The following is a 22,945-nucleotide window of genomic DNA, read 5'->3' as shown; positions in this document are numbered from 1 at the left end:
TCGACCACAAAAAAGGCATTTCTTAATTTGCAGAAAACACCCACAGTACTTGAAAAATTTAACGTTACTTTAAAAATTATTAAAACTGGTCAAATATATACTTAAATTCTTCATTGTTATATAAAACAAACAAATGAATTCATTGTTTATCATTCGTCATCATCATCATTCTCTTTCCGCACCTAATGGTGCATAGGACACTGCATTGGTACACCAATCGCAGTGTATCTTAAACATTTTTGTGACATGAAGATAACATGACCAGTCTTACGCTTTAAGTACCAGTCCAGGGACTGTGAAATATTCTGGTGTGTATCAATGTCAAGAATCGAACCCGAGGCCTCTTACTTGGTAGGCAAACGCGCTGACCTCTCCACTACGAGGCCGACAATCATTTGTCAAAGTCAAAAACATTCCAACTGTTGTGTAGATTTAATAATTCACTATTTTCACGAATTCGCTATTATCTCAGTTTCACTTGTCAATGGCTGGCTGCTTTTTGCATAACTACGTTCAAATATATTACAGAAAACAATACTACAACATTGAAAAGGCAAGGACACAGACAGGACAGTCAAAAATACTATGCAGCAGACTGAGCATTACAATGCCAGCCCACGTGGTGTAGGGTTTAAGACGCTTGACTCACAGACTCCAGGTTCCGGGATCGATTTCCGGTGAGAGCACAAAAATTGGCCGTGATTTTTGCAATTTTGTCTGTAATGTGCTGTAATTCACCACTGTAATTGGGCCTCCTGACCTGTTGTTGTGGAAAAAAAATACTTACCGGACTACTTAAATACTACAACCGGAAAATTATACAGGTGACAAATTTTAAATCGACATTAAGAAGCACATAATTACTTCAATAACTAAACAAGACGCAACGTGTGTAACATAAAATATTTAAGTTATAATTAGAAATCAAACTCTGATTTGAGTCTACTGAACACTTTATTTTATTTTTACAAATATAAACATATAAAAATAAAAACTTCGTGACAATTGTTTCGCCTTATTAGGGCATTTTCAAACGAATGTAAAGATTATTTGGATTGAATGTCCTTTTATAGTTATATAAATCCCCATTACCTATTAAACACTTAGCCTCACCCTTAACCATTGGTTTTTCCGTCTATTATGATTAATGTACATGCTAAAGTTCATAAGATTATTTTTATTTTCTACTTAAGTACCTTGAATTATATAACTATATAAGGACATTCAATCCAAATAATCTTCACATTCGTTTGAAAATACCCTAATAAGGCGAAGTCACGAAGTTTTTATTTTTACATGTTTATATTTGTAAAAATAAAATAAAGTGTCCAGTAGACTCAAATCAGTGTTTGATTTCTAATTATAAGTTTAAATATGGAGTTCTACAAAATAAACACCAAATCAATCAATAACATAAAATATGTTCATATAATCGTGACAGGGTTTTTAAAATTACAAATAAATATAAGTAATAAAAAAATTAAGAATTATCCTTGTAATAAAATACGCCAAAAACCTACGAATATTACAATTATATTTCTGTCATACTTGACACGGCGTATATTTAGTACGGGAGCATGTTTACAAACGAAGGCGTCCACAAAAAAAAATGTTGCTAATGTGGGATTCCTCGTCCCTAGTACTTGGCTCGGCGATGAAATGGAATACTAAATTGAAGAAAATTGCTTTCGTTTTGCTTTTTCTTAGACATTGGCTGAAATATTACAAAGCCCTCTGCCAGAAAACCTCTCCTGGAAAACCTTGCGTAACGTAAGTTTGCCATTATGATACACTATGTAGACTTATGCTAAAATCACTAAGATACAAGGTGATTTTATATTAATGCTTGTATGTTTTTTTTTTTAAATGTATTTAATACACAAAAAAAACAAAATACACAATTGTATAGAACTATGACATTTTTTATATTCCGATTTGTTTGAAAATTCCGTGTCATTTCGGGAGTCTTATATGCTAAAATCAATACATTCATAAATGTCATTTATTTATTTGAAATTTCAAGTACAAAGAATAAGTACTTTGTCAGACTTATTGTTTTTAGCAATATCTTCCAGCTAACCAAAAAACAGATTGGTCAAAAAGAAGAGATTTATTAAAAATCGTAGATGGTATTAAAAAAATGTACTAAAAAGTGAATTTTTCCACTCGTCTTCTTTTCAAAAAAGATGGTACAGAAATTCTATTTATGACTTCAGTCAAAACTTGGGTATTATCATTCAAAAGGATTAAGAGTGGCAGACGGAAACTTTATAGCAGTTTGCACTCACTTAAAAGATTACAGAATTTCTTGCCAATTAATGTAAAGCAAACATTAGTCCAGAGCTTACTTATTCCACTCCTTGGCTATGCGGATGTATATTATCCAAATGCTAACTCTGAATTACTTGATAAGTTGGAACGATTGCAGAATATTTGTATGCATTATATCTTTGATCTTCGTAAATTCGACCACATAACCGAATATCGCACGCAACTACACTGGCTCAGTATCAGGCATTAAAGAAACATTCACATTCTGTCAATTCTTCATAATATTTTAAATAATCCCTTTTCATTTGTTTACCTGAAAAGGGTCTTCCAACCTCTATCACAACACGGGCAATCTCTTCGTTCTAGTAATGAGTGAACCCTATTAATACCCTTTCATCGCTCTAATTTTCTATCCTCCTCTTTAACAGTAGTAGCTACTCAATTGTGGAATAATCTACCCACTAATGTAAGAGACGTCCCTTCTTTATTTACATTTAAGTCAAGATTGAAATGTCATTATCTGAATAATTGAGTTGTTCTTTTATCCTCCTTTTTTCCTTCTCATCGCCACTTCTCTCTTCATAGTAGAGTGTTATTTTTTTTTATTTTATTAATCTTTGTTTTAAATTTTTGTATAAAATCGTAAGATTCGATATATCCATGCACTTGTAATTTTCTCAAATTGAACTTTGGTTGAAATTGGTTTGGGTAGGTATAAAGAAATTGCCTTAAAGAAGTTTTTTTCTACCAACTGGGTTTTAATGAAATTTTTTGGTGTTTAAAAAGTCAGAATCCACGTAAAAATATAATTAATTTTATTTATGAGTTTACTTACAATCGTTACAAAATATGTGTTTTGTCTGCAAATTGCAATGAATTGCATTTAGAAGTGAATTACTTTTTAATTCGATAAAAAATCAATTCGTTTATTTTAATCCACAAATAGACATATGAATTAAATAAGTTTATTTAATGAAATATGTCAAATCATTTAATTATTTATTATGTTCGAAGATAGAAGACAGTCAACCCACTCATGGCGCCAATATGAGATTTTCATTTAATTATATTTGGATTACGCAAATTGTTTATATCAATTGCTAAGACAAAATTTAGCAAACAAATACCATATTGCTTAGAAAAGCTAAGCAAACATTTCATTGAATAAACAAAGAACCATGTTTAGTAATTTGACAAACAAATAAGAGCTTGAGATATTCCAAGTAAAACATCGTAAACAACCAACGTGTTACGTTAAATTGAACACATTGAAAATGCTACATTTTATGGAGAAATTTAAATGAAGTATAAGAGATTCTGTCAATTAAGGAATATTCTCTATCTGTTCTTTAGAAAGCAGACGTGCTATCGAATGGAAACTGCCATTTTTGTGTCACAGGAATAGGTTGAATTTAAAGAAAAAATTCTAGAAATTACAGTAATAATAATAAATTTTATTCCAGTAAGTTGGCTAAATAGTGCACAGCCAATTCTATTATTTAAAACAAAGTATATTTGATTTTAATATAACAACGTAGATTTAACTTACGAAAATATTTAAAACATATTGATAAAATGATAAAATTTTCCCCAAAAATTTAAACTAAAGTTCAAAACATAAATTAATAAAAATAATCAACTTGTTAGGAGAGAAAGGAAAAGAAATCGTAGAAAAATAAAATAATATTCATCCAAGAAATATTGTGTGTTATTTAAGAATCTCAATGAAATTTACAGTTTACTTCTAAATTATTCTCTCAAGTGACCGTATATTTTTTTACGTTACAAGAGATCAAATTTACGAAAAAAATTAGCAAAAACATTAATCTAAATTAAAGCGCTTTTTGAAAAAAAATATTCCAGCAAAACAAAAATGGGAATTTACATTTGAAAGCACATCTATTCATGTCAATTTTTGAACATAAAGAGAAAATTCCTTAATTTGCAATCTTATAACCGAAAAAAGTGGCGATAGGCGTAATTTTCTATAAATAAAAAAATTACGAATAATTTGATTAATTTGCTGAATCATCATGATCACTTATGCGTAGGTTTAAAGTTATCCATTCATTACGCCACACCTTTATATTAAGCAGAGTTGGACGATATGTATAGTAATTTAAACTTAATGACAATATTTTTAATTTACTGGCTGGTTACATGGTTGATCATTGAATAATTAAAAGTTAATATTAATGGGACTATGAACCTACTTATCACTACAGAGGTCAAAGCTAAATAGGCTTGTGATGTTACTGAGATCTGTGTAGCTCTATTATGACTCACGGTCTCCTAGCTTAGGTCTTTAAAGAGCCGGGTTAATAAGTGGAGAGCGAGTGCTATGATGTCCATTGCTAAATCTCTTCCTCCAAGACTCATTCGTCTTAAGAATCGCGATTTTTGTAAATTGTTGAGCGGCAGTATTTTTGAACCACCTATGCGAGTGAAGTCGATCAAAAATTAGTCGAATTCATCTCGAGTGCCCCAAAACACTCGACGTTGACAGTCGAATGTGACATTTTACCTTCACCTGTCAAACTTTCTTCTTGTAAAACGCTTGCAATTCTTCTTTGAATGACGACTATTTAATTTATTTTTTTTATAGTTAAAATAAAGACAATAGGGATATATCATAAACTACGATTACCGATAAAAGTATATGAAATAGATTCAAAAGTATTATTAGGCTACTAATAATTATTTTTTTTACTGGACAGTATTTTATAGACCTTTATTATTTTAAAAAATGTATTAAAACCGTGATATTTCCCTATTGATGAAAGTTATGATTCTGGTGTATCCAGAAATGTGCAAATAATATAAATATCAATACATATTTCTAATCGTTTCCAAAATGAAACACGATTTAAGAGTGATTTTATTATTTGCTGATGTCTAAATACGTATTTGAGATAGTGATTGTATATTTATTAATAATTAGCTTTTAAAATGCATTAAACGAATTGTTTTTACATATTTCATATAACGTATCAACGTATAATATATAGAGTTAAGAAAAGTTTTAAATGTTGCGGTGTCTTGAGTAAAATATTTTCTTTTGTCATAAACGTACAAATAACATACAGAAAATACACAAAGGAGCAAGTTTGACTAGAAACAATATATAGTGGAAGAAAATGGATGTTTAGAGGTAACACGAAAGCCAAAGATAAATATGTATTTGTTATTTAAGCTACTTTTTCATTCGCTTTATTATTAAATTGTCGAAGGTTTTTCAAAGATAGCAATTTGACAAAGCACTCGAGATAACCACTCAACTATTTTCGAGTGCGTGACAAAATGTCACGTCTTTCCTGCATATGACCCCAGGGCCTCAATTATGAACGCTATCTTCATATGTATATATCGAGACAGTATACACTTAAATTCTGTACTATCTGTATCTTACCTGGGTATGTTCTACCTACTTGTCATATCGACATTATATGATCGAAACAAGCCAGTGAATAACTGCAAAAAATAACTTAACATTATTAAAAATAACTTGTACCAGAACATCGCACGAAATTAAATACTGGCCACCAGAGGGCGCTGTCAAAATATTATTAAATAAGAATACAATAAAGATTACTCTCTCTTCCACGCCGACAGCCTCCTAATAAATACGTGGAGTTTGAATCACAAAAGCTCTTGACTATAAATTATTCTTAGACTTGTAAATTCAAAAGCTATTTACGTTGTGTATCATATAATGATCGCGACCTCCATAATTCTTTTTTTTTAATCTGGTCTTAAAATATAGTAGTAGTAAAAATATTATAATATTTGAATGTCTTAATATTAATTAAATTCTATCTAATTATCAATAGTTCTAAACTATACAAACTTGAAACACACATTACACTGCAACACTAAAGTGGTAGGTAACGAAAAAAATTGCAGAGAACAAAACATTTTTGATTTTAGAAAGAACCAGAAGTTTTTTTGTTGATATGGGTTCATGCGAAATCACCTAAAACACAATCTCTGAACCAAACACCCACCACCACAGCAGCATATTATCCCATCTAACCGCGAAAAAATCATTCAAAATAACTGAAATTAATACATCTCATATTAGGATTATCTTGACATAGATCATAAATATCCCGACGGCCAATTTTTGTACGGTTATTTTGATTCAACGTTGCGTTTAGAGATTTCGACAAATATAAACTTTTTAGAAGTTATGCATAGCACAATTTAGAAACGCTTCCCATGTTACATTTACGAGAAACTTTTAGACAGAATCTATTTAAAATTTAAGACTTTCTGACGCGTAGATTAGCATATAATCAAACAGTTGACGAAGTTTCTTGTAGGTAAATTCTTACTCCATATTTTCATGCATAGTTAAGCAAAACTTTGATCTACTTACATTATATTTAAAATCATTTTAAAATATCACTTATTGGTTTTGGGTATGTTTTGAATTCAATTACACTTTAGTGCAAACAAATCAGTAATTAATACAGAGGTATAATTAAAAAGAGATGATCTATTAATTTATTTATTTGACATTTTATATACATATACAATACATATATACATATAAGGGCGGGCATATTGCCTTAAGGCAATTTCTTTCTACCTGCCCAAACCATTCAGTTTGAGAAAGTTATAAATACATGGACATATTGAATCTTACAATTTTATACAAAAATTAAAGACAAAGATTAACAAAAATAAAAATATATTGAAAAAAATTATCACTATACTATGAAGAGAGGAGAGGAGATGCGAAGAAAAGAAGAAGGATAAAGGAACAATTTAAATATTTAGATAGTGACATTTCAATCTTGACTTAAATGTAAATAAAGAAGGGGCGTCCCTAACATTAGTGGGTACATTATTCCACAATCGAGCGGCTACTACTGTGAAAGAGGAGGCAAGAAAATAGGAGCGATGACAGGCTATTAAAAGGGTACTCTCGTTACTAGAACGAAGAGATAGTCTGTGTTGTGAAAGAGGTTGGATGAGCTCTCTCAGATAAACAGGCGAAGTTGGATTATTTAAAATATTGTGAAGAAGTGATAGAATGTAAATGTTTCTGCTATGCCTGATACTGAGCCAGTGAAGTTGCGTGCGATACTCGATCAAATTTGCAAAGATTAAAGATATAACGAATACAAATATTCTGAAATTGTTCTAACTTATCAAGCAATTCAGAGTTAGCATCTGGATAACATACATCCGCATAGTCAAGGAGTGGAAGAAGTAAGCTCTGGACTAATGTTTGCTTAAAATTTATTGGCAAAAAATTCTGTAATCTTTTAAGTGAGTGTAAACTGCTATAAAGTTTGCGACTAACTTCGTTAACCTGATCGTGCCACCCTAAATGCTTATGAATAATAATACCTAAGTTTTTGACTGAAGTCATGAATAGAATTTCTGTACCATCTATTTTGAAAAGAGGAAGTGTGGAAAAATTTACTTCTTAATTACATCAACGTTGTCGAGTGAACATCTGTCTATGCCAGTTTAATGAGAATTCAAAGTTGAATGTCACGCCTTTTTACGCTGCTTCACGTTTACTGACAACAAGTTAGGTTCTGGAACTTAGGTTGATTGGAACACAAGACAGGGTGGGTGTCTTCTGTTGCATCTAGTGTTTGCATATAAATCAATGGTAATTTATTACAAATAACCTATTTATTGTTTCAGCATTCGCTTTGTGGAAAAACGTACCATAAGTACAAATGTGTACATTTTAGTTGAGTTGTATTTACACCTGATGATGGGTAATTCAGAATACCTGAATCTAGTATTGTTTATATATATTAAAATTGTACGTGGTTAAAAATAATGTTATAATATATTTTAAATAAATTTATTACAATTTTACAATCATTTATTCCTACATAAATGCAAGAAATATTACCACAGTAAATAAGTTTGGTTAATAAATTTATTATGGTTTCTAGCTATCTCACGAGGTAAAATTATAAACAGTTCAGAGAAAACAATGAACGATTCCTAAACTTACTGCAGAAAACAGACTGTTGAATCAAGAAATATGGATGTTTAAACTAAAGAATAGAGAATGTTACATAGTGTGTATCTTATAGTTTTAATTTAGCAACCTCTTAAAGTGACGTAATTTTGTACTATTTATTTAATTATGTATACTTTTACAATTTTGTAAATTTTTTTATATAGAATAATGTTCCCCTACTGGGGTGTCCCGTGCCGAGGGAAACATAAAACATGCCTTAAATTAGTTATTTAACATAGTTTACATAATAAGAAAATATAAACGTAATAAATCTAATTAACCTAATTATCATCGTAAAAATAATGAGCAAAATAAACTAAAATAATCATAAAAAACATAATAATTTCATATAAACTTGCAGACAAAATTCCATAATCAGGAAACAATTTTTTACCTATTTGGCCTCCAATAACCATTTTTTTAATGGCAATTATATTGAGAGTACTTATTATTTGTTTTAATGGACAATGGAAGTTGATTGTACACTTTAACCGAGTAGTAGGCCAATCCTCTTTGACCGAAAGTTGTATTAATTTTGAGTTGTTCTTTGGAGCATCAGGGTGGAGTATCTAGTAAATCTTGTATTTGTGTGAAGAACAAAAATATTCCAATTTTTTTGTTTGGTTTTTAGTTTAACAACAAACATGTAACAGACCTGAGTTTTATTTCTGTAAACTACCTAACTTCATGAATGACAATTATAAAAAATTGTCTGTCCTGTAAATAAGTCGATTTAAAATTCCTTTCCCAAAAATATATATAATACCAGTGTTGAAGCGAATTTGTTAATATTTGAATTTTTGTTTTTCTTATTACTGTTATTTATTATATATTTTTTTTGCATTTTAAGATAGGTATACATAAGCTACACAATAACACAATGAAATCCACAACAATGTGGCATATGTGTGGGGATACAAAAGTTACTAGATACTCCACCCCGATGCTGCAAAAAAAAATTAAAATAACCTTCGGTCAAAAAGGATTGGGCTACTAATCGGTTAAAGTGTACAATCTACTTCCATTTTCTATAAGGGCAATAAGTAATTACTCACAGTATAAAATTGCTATTAAAAAATGGATAGTGGAGGTGGGTTGCACACGGATCGATGAGTGAATCAAGCCACATAGGTAAAATGTGTGTACTGTTTATGAAATTCTGTCTATTGGTCTATATAAATTGGTTATGTTTTTTTAAGATTATTTTAGTTTATTTTGTTTATTATGTTAATGATAATTAGATAAATTACGTTTTTTTATTATTATTATTTTTAAAATAACTTTGTTAATTTACTAATTTAAGGCATGTTCCACATTTCGTAAAATGTTTCCCTCGGCACGGGACACCCCAGTGAGGGAATATTATTCTGTATAAAAAAAGAATACAAACAATGTAAAAGTATAAATAAAATACACATTATTTTTAATTTCAATAAAAGACACTGGAGGAATAAGATATATTAAAAAATAAAAATAAGTATTTATACTAAAACTCAATTTTTTGTCAATAAAAATGAGAAAAATATAATTAAAATATATGATATTCATTAAAAAAAGATACTATCTATATCTGCTTTTCCATAATTTTAACTAAAATTTAAATCAAAACAACGTCAAATAATTAATCTCCGTCATATTGTTCTTATGAAATGCACTAAACAGTTTTGGGGCAATAAAAAATAAGTGTTTTTAGCGGATTCTGAATTTAAAATAAGGAATTTCAAGTAAACTATTTAGTCTTTGATTGATTTGGTGTTTATTTTGTAGAACTCCATATTTAAACATATAATATTAGAAATCAAACACTGATTTGAATCTACTGAACACTTTATTTTATTTTTACAAATATAAAAACAAAACTTCGTGACAATTGTTTCGCCTTGTTAGGGTATTTTCAAACGAATGTCTATTAATAAAGTGTTCAGTAGACTAAAATCAGTGTTTGATTTCTAATATTATAAGTTTTATTTAATCTTTGACTGAGTGTTTTAATTTTAATGGGAAATAAATGTTTGTTGCATAAAAGCATATTTTTGACATTGCTGCCAATATATTTCTAGTAAAAATGTTCAGTTTCCTGAAAAAATTGTTTATGTTTCTCTACTTGTATCTTTTAGTTGAATTTTCTTCTTCTTTTTCTTCTTTTTTTTGAAGACTCCATAATATAATTTTAGAGAATTATCCCCTTGTTACGCTGAACTCCAGCTATAGCTCCAACGTTCTTCCTGGTGGATGTTGTCCATCTGGAATTCCATGTGGAGCAGTGCATGGAATAGTGGAATCAAATATTTGTACGTGTTTGTATCATTTTGATTTCGCCCCCATTTGACCACATCTTTAACCTCACAAACCTCTCGGTTTGTGGTGTTTCTTATACAATTACGTAAAGTCTTTCAAGATCATTTTTGCCAAAAACTGTTATAAATACCATAGAAATGTTAATATATAGAAGATAATAATATTATTTTAGTTCAACATTCATATTTTATGTTTGGACTATTTTAAGACTAAATAAAAAATGAAAAAGAATACGATACCTACAAAAATAAATAAAAATGATTTAGTACATATCCATTGATTGACATACATATAAATCCGTTATACTACGAAACACTTGAATTATTTTTTTTTACCGGTCATGTAAAAGCCGTCTGGGCGAGTAAAATAAATAAAATAGTTTTGGAATCATACCCATCATTTTATGTCAATAATAATTTTGCTTTCGAGGTACTCTCAGCTTCTGAGCCTTAACTTGCCGAGTCACCATTAGGTGGGATACCTCCTAATTATAACTGCTCACTGGCAAGTGATCGGACAGGCACCGTGGCGCAGTTGGTTAGACGGCCAAAACTGGCGTCACGGGTTCGTTTCCCGCCAGTTGCATGAAAAAAACTTGAGAAAGATTTTTCTCAATTGGTCTGGGTGTTGTGGTGTATTTGTCATTACTTCCTTCCATATCCCTTCTAACCCGCCTGCTGACAAGCCTCAAAATAGAGTCTTAGAGGGTTATTCTTTTTTTTTTTTAATTAAATATTTTGTACCAGCACAGTATTCAGATGTGAATAAATTCGTATTTAAAAACGTATTTTTTAAAATTTAGACGTAAACAAATACTTTAGGGCTTTAATGAAAGAGAGTTTTTTATAATATAAAAACATTCAAAAGAAAATAAAAACATAAGAAAAACATTGTTGAAACAATGATGGGGGATGTTTACAGTGGCCTTCAAAATATGTATTTTAGCGCAGAAAATTAATATAAGAAGGGAGAACAAAACTTTTGGTGAAAATAAGTTCATGTAATACTCAGTAAAGGGTAGTTTTTTTAAAAACTGATTTTCGTATTAGAGTTATATTATACGATAAATTATAGTCTGTTTTTCTATAGTATCTTCATTTTAATTAAACCACTAAAAACCGTGTAAAATATGATTTTTAAATGACCACTGAACAATCAATTATTATGTGAATTTTTCTCCTTTCTTAAAAAAATAAATATTTTCGTTCCAATGATTAACAAAATATTTTTAACGAGTTTTAAATAACTCAATATTAGAAAATAGGAACCGAGTTGCGGTAGAGTGGGGTTCGCACCTGCGACACTAACCACAGTACCATAACCCGGTTCAATACATGTGTTCATGACATATTCTTAATTATTTAATACATATTCTCATTAATGGCCTCCGTGGTGTTATGGCATATACCAGTACGTCAGACTTAATCACGGGGTGAGAACACAAAAAAAATTCTCAAGCCTGAGTACAAATTGATGTCCTAGGTTCAATTCCTGACATAGAGGGCGTGCAAAATTGATTCTAACAGTGGTCCATTACTGCAATTTATATTATTTATTTATACAGAAAATTTCTTCATGGGGTTGATTATTTGGGGTAGTTGCTGAATGTGCATCCTGAGTGGTTTATGCTATGTATATGTACCGCATGTAATGTATATGTTTGTGTTTGTTTTATATGTGCGTTCATGTGTGTGTGCGTGGATAGCTCGGAGTGTGCATTTTCATTTATTACCAACTTTGTCATTGGCCGGTTAAGTGACCACTTTACACACTGCGCAACATTCATCATTTTGTCTATATTTGAACATCTATATACCTTGGGTTACTCTATTTGTTGACGTTTGTAAAGTTATAGAGATGAAACTTTTATTGTTGCCGGTGAGATTCATCTATATGAATTATTTCAATTATATATAAATTGTTTTACTTCTTCTCAGACCAGGTTGATTTAAAAACAATGTTTTGAGTTAGTCAAAATTTTTGTAGACAAGGACTAGATTCAACCCTCTGTGGCCACTTAAACCAGCCAATGTCATAATCCCTGTGGATGCCTAGATTTCTATATTACCTTTTCAAAAATGTTCTTCATCTCTGTTGTAATATGTTTTTTTTTAATTTTATTTTTTTTTATTTATTTACAATTTTAAAAAACCCGTTAGGGTTACATTAGAAATTTAATATTGTCTAGTCATTTTATGTCTCGTCTAGTCTAGTTAGTTCAGTCATCATGTGCTTTTTCAGATTGATTTTAAATTTGTCTCCATTAAAAGTTTTCAAGTAGTAAGGTAGGTCGTTGTAGTGTTTAAGTCCATTATGTAGTATTTTTGACTGTCCTGTGTTTGTCTTTGCTTTTTCAATATGATAGTGTTTTTGTTGTCTGGTGTTATATTTATGTATGTCAGCATTTTTGACTAATATTATGTCGTCGTCTTGTATGTTTCCCAGTGTTATGTTGAATTATTAATGTTCAATTAATGGATAAAATAAAACTGTGAAATACAAATTATCATGATTTTTAAAAAAATAATGGGATTAAAAACAAGCATTTTAAGCATAACACTAGGGTAAAGCTTGTGATTGTGAAATTTTAATTGATAAATTACACTACCCAAATGTCATAATCTTCATTATAAATACATGTTCGTTCCCTAGTTGGAGCATACAGAATCCCTTAAGAGCCTCCAGGCATCTCTGTCAGCTGACAATTCCTATGCATCTTCCCAAGCCTGATTCACTTCTCGTAGTTTTGACATAAACTACCCTCAAACAGAACGCTGTCCAGGACGTCGTGATCTTGATGTCTTGTAAAATAGGCAAGCGTGATTAGGGATCCTCGTCCGCAGTATATGGCCCACTCAATCGTATCTCCTTTGCTTGGTGACTGTTGTCACCGAAATTTAATTTAATAGAGTGCTACGCAAATGTAGATATGATAATGCAAATAATGAACAAAATAAAAACGAGAACATACTCGTTTTACTTTTGGTAATAAATGAATTTATCAATGCGCAATTAAATGTTCAAAATCCCGAAATGTGCTTTGAAAAATTAAAGTCAAAGTCAGGTATTATTTAGGTTATTCAACGAATTCTACTTTTAATATTATGTACATATAATATCAAATAAATTACTATGCGTAAAACATTTTTCATTTAAAATTTTCGGTATTTTAATCGAAAGTATAACAGGTGTTTCAAATTTAATATTTGCTTCGAAAATGTTTTTAAAAATTCTCATATTTCACGAATTTCATGGAAATGTTGTAATTGGGTATTCACACACTTAGGGAATAAACCAAAAAAAGATACATAAAATCTGGTTCACGTAGCGCAGAAAGATTAAAAGTAACACGTGTAAGTTACTTTGATCAAATAAATTCCTTGGGAAATGGATATTAGAATGGGCCGATGATTTATGAAGTTTTGTTATTTTTTTAGACATCAAAGTAAAAGGGGTCTAAAAAATTTGCATTTTGGATCACATTGAATGTAAAAATTGTATAAAAAAATATTCTATAATACTTTTGGCCCTCAACCGAGGTTTAAATAGCTGTCTAAATATTTTGTCCATTATCTATATTGATAAAATTATATGTTTGTTAGTAAATATATAACTTAATCATCACACAAATTTCAATAGGTTTTAAAACTACCGAAATAAAAAAAGTTTACACTCCCCGGAACTAATTCCGTTGAGCGCCTGGCTAATATTGACGAAAACAATGGCTCGTTAAAACAATGCTACCCATTTATTACAAAACAAAATGCAACTTACGCACTTAAATGCTTATTTAATAAGATTTAATGAACATTTTAAAATTTATTTAGACTGATTTTCTTACTAAAATACGCAATGAAAGCCGGTTAAGCACAAAAAATGACTTTTTCGAAAACTTCAAGCTCTAATTGAGGTCCAAAAGTAGAATCAAATATATATTTTTTTTTTTTTTGCATTCCGAGTAATCCAAAAGGCAACTTTTAAGACCCCTTTCATTTTGAAATTCGGAAAAAAAATATCGGTCTACACTAATGTACATAAGTTTTTGAAAAGTTTTACCACAAGATTTTTCATTTAAGTCACTTTGACAAGTTTATGTATAAAGATTTAAAAAGCTAGAAAAATAATTAATTAACAGTGTTTGCCTTTGTTTTTTTTTTCAAATATGTATACAAACTACAAAATATTTTGTTTTTTGAGGTAAGACGATGTTACATCGCCGCCTGTAAAGGAATTTTGTAGCATAGCCTTTTAAGAGTAATTATTATCCACTTTAAAGTTATCACTATCGGATACTAAACATTCTCGTATATGCTACACAGAGGTATACTTGAATAGAGATGACGCTTCACATAACGTGAATTTGAAATTAGTAGAGTAAAAAGGACTTACTGTGTATGCCACTTCCTCTGAATTCAAATCTGTGCCTTTATCTCGCCCTTTTGCACTGCTTAGCGTATACAAGGAAAAACACAATATCCCACCAAACACAAGATAAGCTCCAAAACCTAAGTTGAATGTAACGCAAGGCGGGTGCTTAGTGCCAAATCTATGGCATACATATATATCAACGTTATTTGACGCACTAACTTTATTCATTATTGTAAAATAAAAAGAAACAACTTTGTTTTTATTTAAATTTATTTCAACAGAGAGGGAAAACGTTTTTGAGAAGGGAATATGGAAATCTAGGCATTTACAGGGCTTTTAACCTGTCATCGGCTGGTTTAAGTGGCCACTTTACACACTGTGTTACTTCCACCATTCTGCCCATGTTTGAACATCCACATTTCTTCAACTCTTCCATCTGTTGACTTTTGTGAAGTAAAGGAGCTGAAACCTTTATGATGTTGGTGAGATTCATCCGGCTGAACCAAATCACCTACTAGGCAACGCCTGAAAACAATTTTCCAATTGCCTAGTAGGTGATTTGGTTCAGCCGGATGAATCTCACCAACATCATAAAGGTTTTAGATCCTTTACTTCACAAAAGTCAACAGATGGAAAGATGAGGAAATGTGGATGTTCAAACATGGGCAGAATGGTGAATGTTACGCAGTATGTAAAGTGGTCACTTAAACCAGCCAATGACAGGTCATAAGCGCTGTAAATGCCTAGACTTCCATATTCCATTCTCAAAAACGTTTTCCTTCTCTGTTGAAATAAATTTAAATATGAACAACTCCCTAGGGAAAAAATCCAGCCAGTCTGCAAGCATTTGGACATACTCAAACATTGTTGAACTTTATTTTTAATCAAAAAAAAATTTTTTTTTTCCAAATTTTTATAAGTAGATAAAATTAGTCGTTAGAATCAAAGTTGTTTTAATTTATTTTATACATCAATTAATCAGTTCCTTATAGAATATTTACCACTTTCAAAAATGTAAAAAAAAAAATGTTTTGTCCATTAAGAGAAAAAAAAATGAAAGATTTGCACCAAGAAATCATTTAAATGAGCTCTCTTGAATCAAAGAAAATTGAGAAGGACTACAAAACAAAATGAAATTTATAAATAAACAAGATTCAAATGGATACTTAAACAAAATCAGAAATTTAGTTCTTCCAAAAAATGTTCTCCTGATAGGTATTTCATGAATCAAACTTTTCATTAAAGTTTAATGAAAAGGAGTTTATTTCTTGAATTAAGCTGTAATTTTTTATACTACAGATGACTTCTCCCACGTTTCCTAAGAGATTTATTTATTTATTTTATTAGGTAAACAAACAGTATGTACACATATATTGCCAATTTCTTTGTATATTAGAGTAAGAAACTCATGCACACACCAAAAAAATTGTTTACACTTAATACAATAATTTAAATTATGTTCAATATAATAAATGTAAAAGAAACGAAATTAAAAAATATTTATATAATTATAATGTTAAATGTCTGCTTCTCTCAAAATTTCAATAATTTTTGACCTAAATTTACATACATTGTCACAAAAAATATCAGCCTCGGTAAATATATTGTTATATTGGTCGCATATTCTAGGTATTGTCGATTGTTTAAAATAGTTTGTTGACGCGTTTTCAGTGTAAAACAAAAGATTTTGTCTTGTCAGTCTAGATGGCACACGGAATGGAAGTCTTTCTAGTAGGTTAGGAGAATCAATTTTATTATTTATTAATTAGAATAAAAATAACTGGTCCAACATTATTCTTCGATTTTTAAGAGAGTTTATTCCATGGTACTGCATACTTTCAGCATGATTAGAAAGGTTAATGTTTAACCGGTAGTCGACCTGCTTAAAAAAAAAATGTTGGACCCTTTCTAGAGATCATTAGTTTAACGGATAACCTTCAAAAACTTCTGGAAAATTGAGCGGAGATAGTCATCATGTGGTTTATTTGTGAAAATATTTTTTCTTCTGGAATATTTGACACCATCAAAGAATGAACTTTTGACTGTCGAGGTTTAAGGTTGGAATTTTGTCAATTGTAAAGCCATATATGCCTCCCAGCATCTCGCTGAGTAAATTATATATGGTTTTATCTGCAAGATGTATATCTATAGAGGATTTTTATATAATATATGGTGCCAGTTCTAGGTTAGGTTTTCACATAGTCAAGAGGAGCTTGATTGAACATTACCCAAAAACGTAAGAAAATTATTCTTGGAGCTCCGCAATAGCAAAAAATAAAAAAACGAGAACTTACATCAAATTTGACGCCCCAGGGTTGATTCGGGATTACTTTTTTTGATTTGAGTTGCCCACGTTCCGTTTAATATTCGGAAATTACATCTGGAAGTTTTGAACTCCGTCGTCAACGAGCTTTGAGAGAAAAAAAAAATGTCACGTTAGGTTGTTCAACCTTAGCTCGGAAAAAGGTGTTCCGGCAACGTTGCAAGTGCACGGCAAATAACGGGGTTAATTGACATACAGTGCTTACGCGGATAAATGAACTCGTTATAATAGGTATGTGGGTACATACAAATTATAAAAGAAGTTGCCTGGATTCTCTAACTAGTTTTATTTTCAATATTATTTTATTTTATTTATTTATTTAATTTTACAATACGCCCAAGGGGCATTTACAAAAAATATACAGGTAAGTACAAACATAGTAAGTTATAGTTTTAAAAATAAACAACACTTTTTTTAGAAACAAAAAAGCATAATATAAAATAAAAAGTGAAAGTTTTAATAGTTAAAAAAAATATATATAAATATGGATATTAGAAAAATGTTAGAATTGAAAAGCAAATTGTCAATAACTTGTAGAGAATTTAAGCAAAAAAAAAGTAATAAACAAATTAAGGTTAAAAACAATATAAATTTATTTCAACAGAGAGGGAAAACATTTTTTGAGAAGAAAATATGGAAGTCTAGGCATTTACAGGGCTTATGACCCGTCATTGGCTGGTTTAAGTGGTTACTTAACACACTGTGTAACATTTACACTGTTTTCAGGCGTTGCCTAGTAGGTGATTTGGTTCAGCAAGATGAATCTCACACACGCGATAAAGGTTTCAGCTCATTTACTTCATAAAAGTCAACAGATGAAAGAGTTGAGGAAATGTGGATGTTAAAACATGAGCAGAATGGTGAATGTTACACAATGTGTAAAGTGGCTACTTAAACTAGCCAATGTCAGGTCATAAGCCCTGTAAATGCCTAGACTTCCATATTCCCTTCTCAAAAATGTTTTCCCTCTCTGTTGAAATAAATTTAAATCTGAATAACTCAATAGGGAGGAAATCCAGCCAGTCTGCAAGCATTTGGACATACTCAAAAATTGTAATAAACAATTGATATAATTAGTATACAGTAAGTATAAAAAAGATAATAATATAATATTTAATATAGGGTACGCAAAAATATTTATCTAAAAGATAATAGATATTATCTCAAAGATAAAATTTTACATTTTGATGTAGTTGTCATCATTTCCCTATTTACACTCATTGGTGAATAGGGCACTGAGTCTGTATACCAAATGAAATGTTTCTCAATCATCCGTAACATGAAAATATGGTGATCAGTCTTACGCTTTGAGTGCCAGTGCAGGGACAATGGAATATTGCACTGTATAACCATTTTCAGAACCGATATTTTACGTTCATCCTACGGTCGATTGAACTCAGGTTCTTTAACATGGTAAGCGAACGCATCAACCGTTTTAATACACGGCGGACTTATATTTTCTTGATTTATTTATTCAGGAAATTTAGGAGAGCAGCCATAGAGTCAAAAGCACTTATTCAGGATTCTGTTTCTATTGTAGATACAGAACTGTATTATTCATCCGCCAAGACACAGATAATACACTTTTCTATAAACATTTCGGAACACAAACAATATTGAAAACTCTCAAGTTAACGTTTCATTTAAATCATTTCATGTGATTTCAAAATCCTCGAATTTAAAATATTCATTTTGGTTTCAATGAATTCTAAAGCGCTGTAATAAATCATATTTGATTGGTAAAATACCAGGGGACATGTTTATATTATTACGAAACTCCGTACAAATACTATGGAGGCAGGAAGGTATAAACATGATGTTTTGGAATGTCAACTCTGACATGTATTGAGATATTTGTAACTTCCGGCTTCCGCATCCGATCCGGGAAAAAAGCTCGTAAGCGGGTTGAATCATACCAATAAAACGAAAAGCTTTGTTTGAAAAGTTTCAAAACCAGTACCTATCCACCTTTGCATACTATGCATTTTAATTAGAAAATGAAACTGTATTTTATAAAGTTTTTGTTATTTAATAATTGTGGATAAATGCACTTAACCGATTGATGGATGTTAGCGAAAAATCCATAATCCGTTATAAAAATATCAAATGGATCAACTTTTATTTGGTTACGGTCAGTGATAAGTAATTAAAAAGGCACAATGCTGAAATGAAAATAACCTTCCGGGCTCTCATTATCTGATAATCATTCATTATCATTAAATGTGACGTTACGCAGAAATATGCCGTGGTATGTGATGAAAAATTGCTTTGATTTAATTGCAACTGTGAAAAATAATAGTTATATCATTTCGTTCGTAAATTCAATCCAATAAGCAAGATAAGATGTTACGAAATCGAGCTTGGACATACTTATTATGGATATGTACGCATAATTAATTGATGGATAAAACTAAGAGATTTGTAACCTGTTATAAATTTATCCGCTTGATTAACTAATAATCAGTTATAGACAAGACGAATAATTATTTAGACACATTACTAGCGTACAGAAAACGTCATTTCAATTCGTGAGTAATTACATCTGTAGCTTCATTCATGCTACAAAGAAATATATCTTTGTGCATGGTGAAAATGCTTTAATTGCATTACAACTGTAAAAAACTTCAAAATGCGCGACTGTCACTCCCTTTCATTTTTATTCTCTGAACTTCATAGTCCTAATGAACCTACACATTTTTGAGAAAAACTTCAATGCTTATCAGTTCATGGTTTACCTATTCGTTCTTATTATCAAAGCACCCTCTCAATACCTATCCATAATTTCTCTAACCTTTTTATTGTCCATGGGGATCAGCTGTGGAATCATCTCCCATCTACTATCAAATATGTTTCTAAAGCATTTTTGTTTAAATCACGTCTGAAAAAACATATATTTCTACTTAATCTATCCTCCGTTTTTCTTTTGTCTTTCCTCTTTATTCTCTTTTCCCACGGAGTTATAGTATTGATTTAAGGTAATTTATATACAAATATTGTTATATCTACTTTCGTATTTCCTTGGCTTTTTACTTTATTTTATATTGAATACGTTTTGTAATTTAAATTATGTAAATAAAACTTCAATTTTATTTGTTGGTTGAAAGAAGTCGCCATTTCGTCGCTTTAGTTTGTTTTAATCCAACAAATCATTTTTCGCGAAATTGTGTTAAACATACAGAAGTCTTCAGAAAGCTTTAGTTTATAATCTAAAAATATTTTTTTTTATTAACATAATTTAAGGGGGTTTTTAATGAATGTTGTCTAAAGTTTTCGTCATTATTTGTGCCTATTTAGTAAAATAAAATTTTAAGCTCTATTTCTGCAGATTTGCGTTTTGATCTGTTGGACAAAACAATCTAAAGCGATGATTCAGCAATAAGTTCACCAATGCAAAATTTACATTATGTACGAAAATTTCAATGAATAAATAAAATGAAAAAACAGATTAACCGTTTCATTTGTAAATAGAATATAATTTATTAAACCAGTGCCTAGTTACGAAATCAATAAATTATTAGGACGAAAAAGAAACTCGTTTGTTGACAAATATTTCTTTCAAACAAAATCAATAGAAGATTTAACGAAAAAGTTTGCGTCTTATTTTGAGGTTAGGGAGAATAATTTGCTGCACAAATGCACTACTAACCCCTTCCAGGCCACGTGCGAGATATTTTGCAAAAGCTACCGTGTCTTGTGTCGAGTCAGCCCATGAGCGAGATATTTCGCGCGTACTTTGTAACATAAAAAATGAGTACTGTAAAAGATTACTGAATCTATTAAATTTTAAACTTGAAGTGACATTTTTTAAGCAAATATTTATACGGCTATCGAATTTTGGTCTAATAAAAATCTTCCTTGATCTCTAATCTCGTAAAATGATTAGTTTGACTACTGCCAGTTGACAATAGGGTTTTCACACTTAAAATGGTTTTCCATTATCTAATTTGACAAATCATCGCGCATTTAGAAATCACCAGTGTTTTTATGTAGTGCCTTATACAGCACTAGATAAGGATACAAAACTTTGATAGTGACGTACATAAAATATTTTTCAATTTTTTATTTAACTGTTTATATATAATGTTATTTGTACGTTGGCGGGCTTATTGCCAAATGACAATTTCTTCCAATCAATCAATAAAATAAAAGTTTAATTTTTATAATTCAAGTTACAGAACATATTCAATAGAAAATAAAATTAAAAAGCTTAAGATATATGAAAATAGTTTATCGAGTTGCTCACAGCTTAAATCAGTAATGGAAACATAGGGGGAATCTAGAACGGGTGTAGTAATGCTTGAACAAGGGTGCATTTAGTGTTAATGGGTAAGAATTTTTGCAACCTTCTAAGTGAGTGTAGTCTGAAAAATATTTTGCGGCTTAATTCATTAGTATGAGCTCGCCAGCAGAGATTTTCATCCATTTGTACTTCTAAATTTTTAACGAATTTCCTGCATTGAATATTGGTACCATTGACATAAGGAGGATTAAGTGAAGATACGTCTAGCTTACTAAGCAATCTTTGACTACCCGCAAACATAATTTGTGTTTTAGATGAGTTAGTTAGTAAACCATACTCTTTTGTCCATGTTGTCACGCAATTTAGTGTATTAGACATTGATTCTATTGCTTTGCTGGTGTTTTTAGGTCTGCAATGAAGATATAGTTGTAAATCATCTGCATAGAGATGATATGAACAATTGACACATTCCGCTATCGGATTGATAAACAGGGAAAATAGTGATGGTGATAAAACTCCACCTTGAGGTACTCCAGCGGCAATATCAAACCCATTCCGATTGATGATCTGGTGTTTTGATGCACTGTTGTCTAGCTCGTAAATACGATCCGAATCATTTTATAACCGGTTGTGTCATATTAAGTGTTTTGAGCCTAGCCAACAAAAGATCGAAATCCACAGAGATGAAAGCACTGCTGAAGTGGAGTAATGTTATCAAGGTTAGCATTTTGTTATTCATTGCGTATCTAATGTCATCTGTATCCTTGATTAAATATTGCTAGCTACAAACTATTATTGTATCTATGATAACGAGTTACATAGAAATAAATATGAGTTAAGGAATGTTTGCGTTTTGATTTTTTATATTTTTTTCACATCGTTGAAGGCAATGCAATATTTACTTCATCTTAAATGTAGCTTTTATGGGAATAACGCATATTTTTACTTTTTTCTAGTAGTTAAAATTAAATCAATTATTAAAAAAAAAATCAATCATTAAAAAACGGAAATAATCGTTAAAATTTTCCGTTTGTTAGTTATTCAATTATTAAATAAATCTCTCCTCCTAAACTCTTGTTAATTTTTTTTTCACGAATTAAAAAATTAAATATTTTTTGAACTAATAACACGTTTTCATTCAGGCTTTTTACATAACTGTTAAATGGATAAAACATTTAATCGGGATTTTTCTAGCAGTTAACCTATTTTTTCGAAAGCGTTTTTTCATTAACTTTATGGTAAATTATTAGCAATAATTGTAAGTAAATTCGTTTTTCTTACATAACCACTTGCCTTATTTTTTATCCAACGGTTTTGAGACATTTTTTATATAAACCTAAGATGGTGGATATAGAAATGTCGGCCATATACAAATATTACGAAAAAATCATTAAAATAGTTAATTATATACCTGGTTTCGAAAACGAGAATAATCTTCATTTGTTGCAAC

At 30.3% G+C, this 22,945-nt stretch overlaps 1 long non-coding RNA gene across 1 annotated transcript in view; it reads left to right on the top strand.

Annotated features, from left to right (window-relative positions):
- The window catches only part of LOC148285006 (uncharacterized), a 129,347-nt gene extending 107,381 nt beyond the window's left edge, over positions 1-21,966 (top strand). Inside the window, exon 3 of the long non-coding RNA XR_015823178.1 lies at positions 21,903-21,966. This is a non-coding gene — a long non-coding RNA (uncharacterized LOC148285006). The remainder of the gene's footprint in view (positions 1-21,902) is intronic.
- The last annotated feature ends 979 nt before the right edge of the window (positions 21,967-22,945 follow it).

This window comes from Micrasema longulum, unplaced genomic scaffold (genome assembly GCF_059751315.1).
Source record: "Micrasema longulum isolate JH-2025_06_02 unplaced genomic scaffold, ASM5975131v1 h1tg000069l, whole genome shotgun sequence".
In the NCBI taxonomy this organism is placed as follows: domain Eukaryota; kingdom Metazoa; phylum Arthropoda; class Insecta; order Trichoptera; family Brachycentridae; genus Micrasema; species Micrasema longulum.
This window is presented reverse-complemented; position numbering and strand designations above follow the sequence as displayed.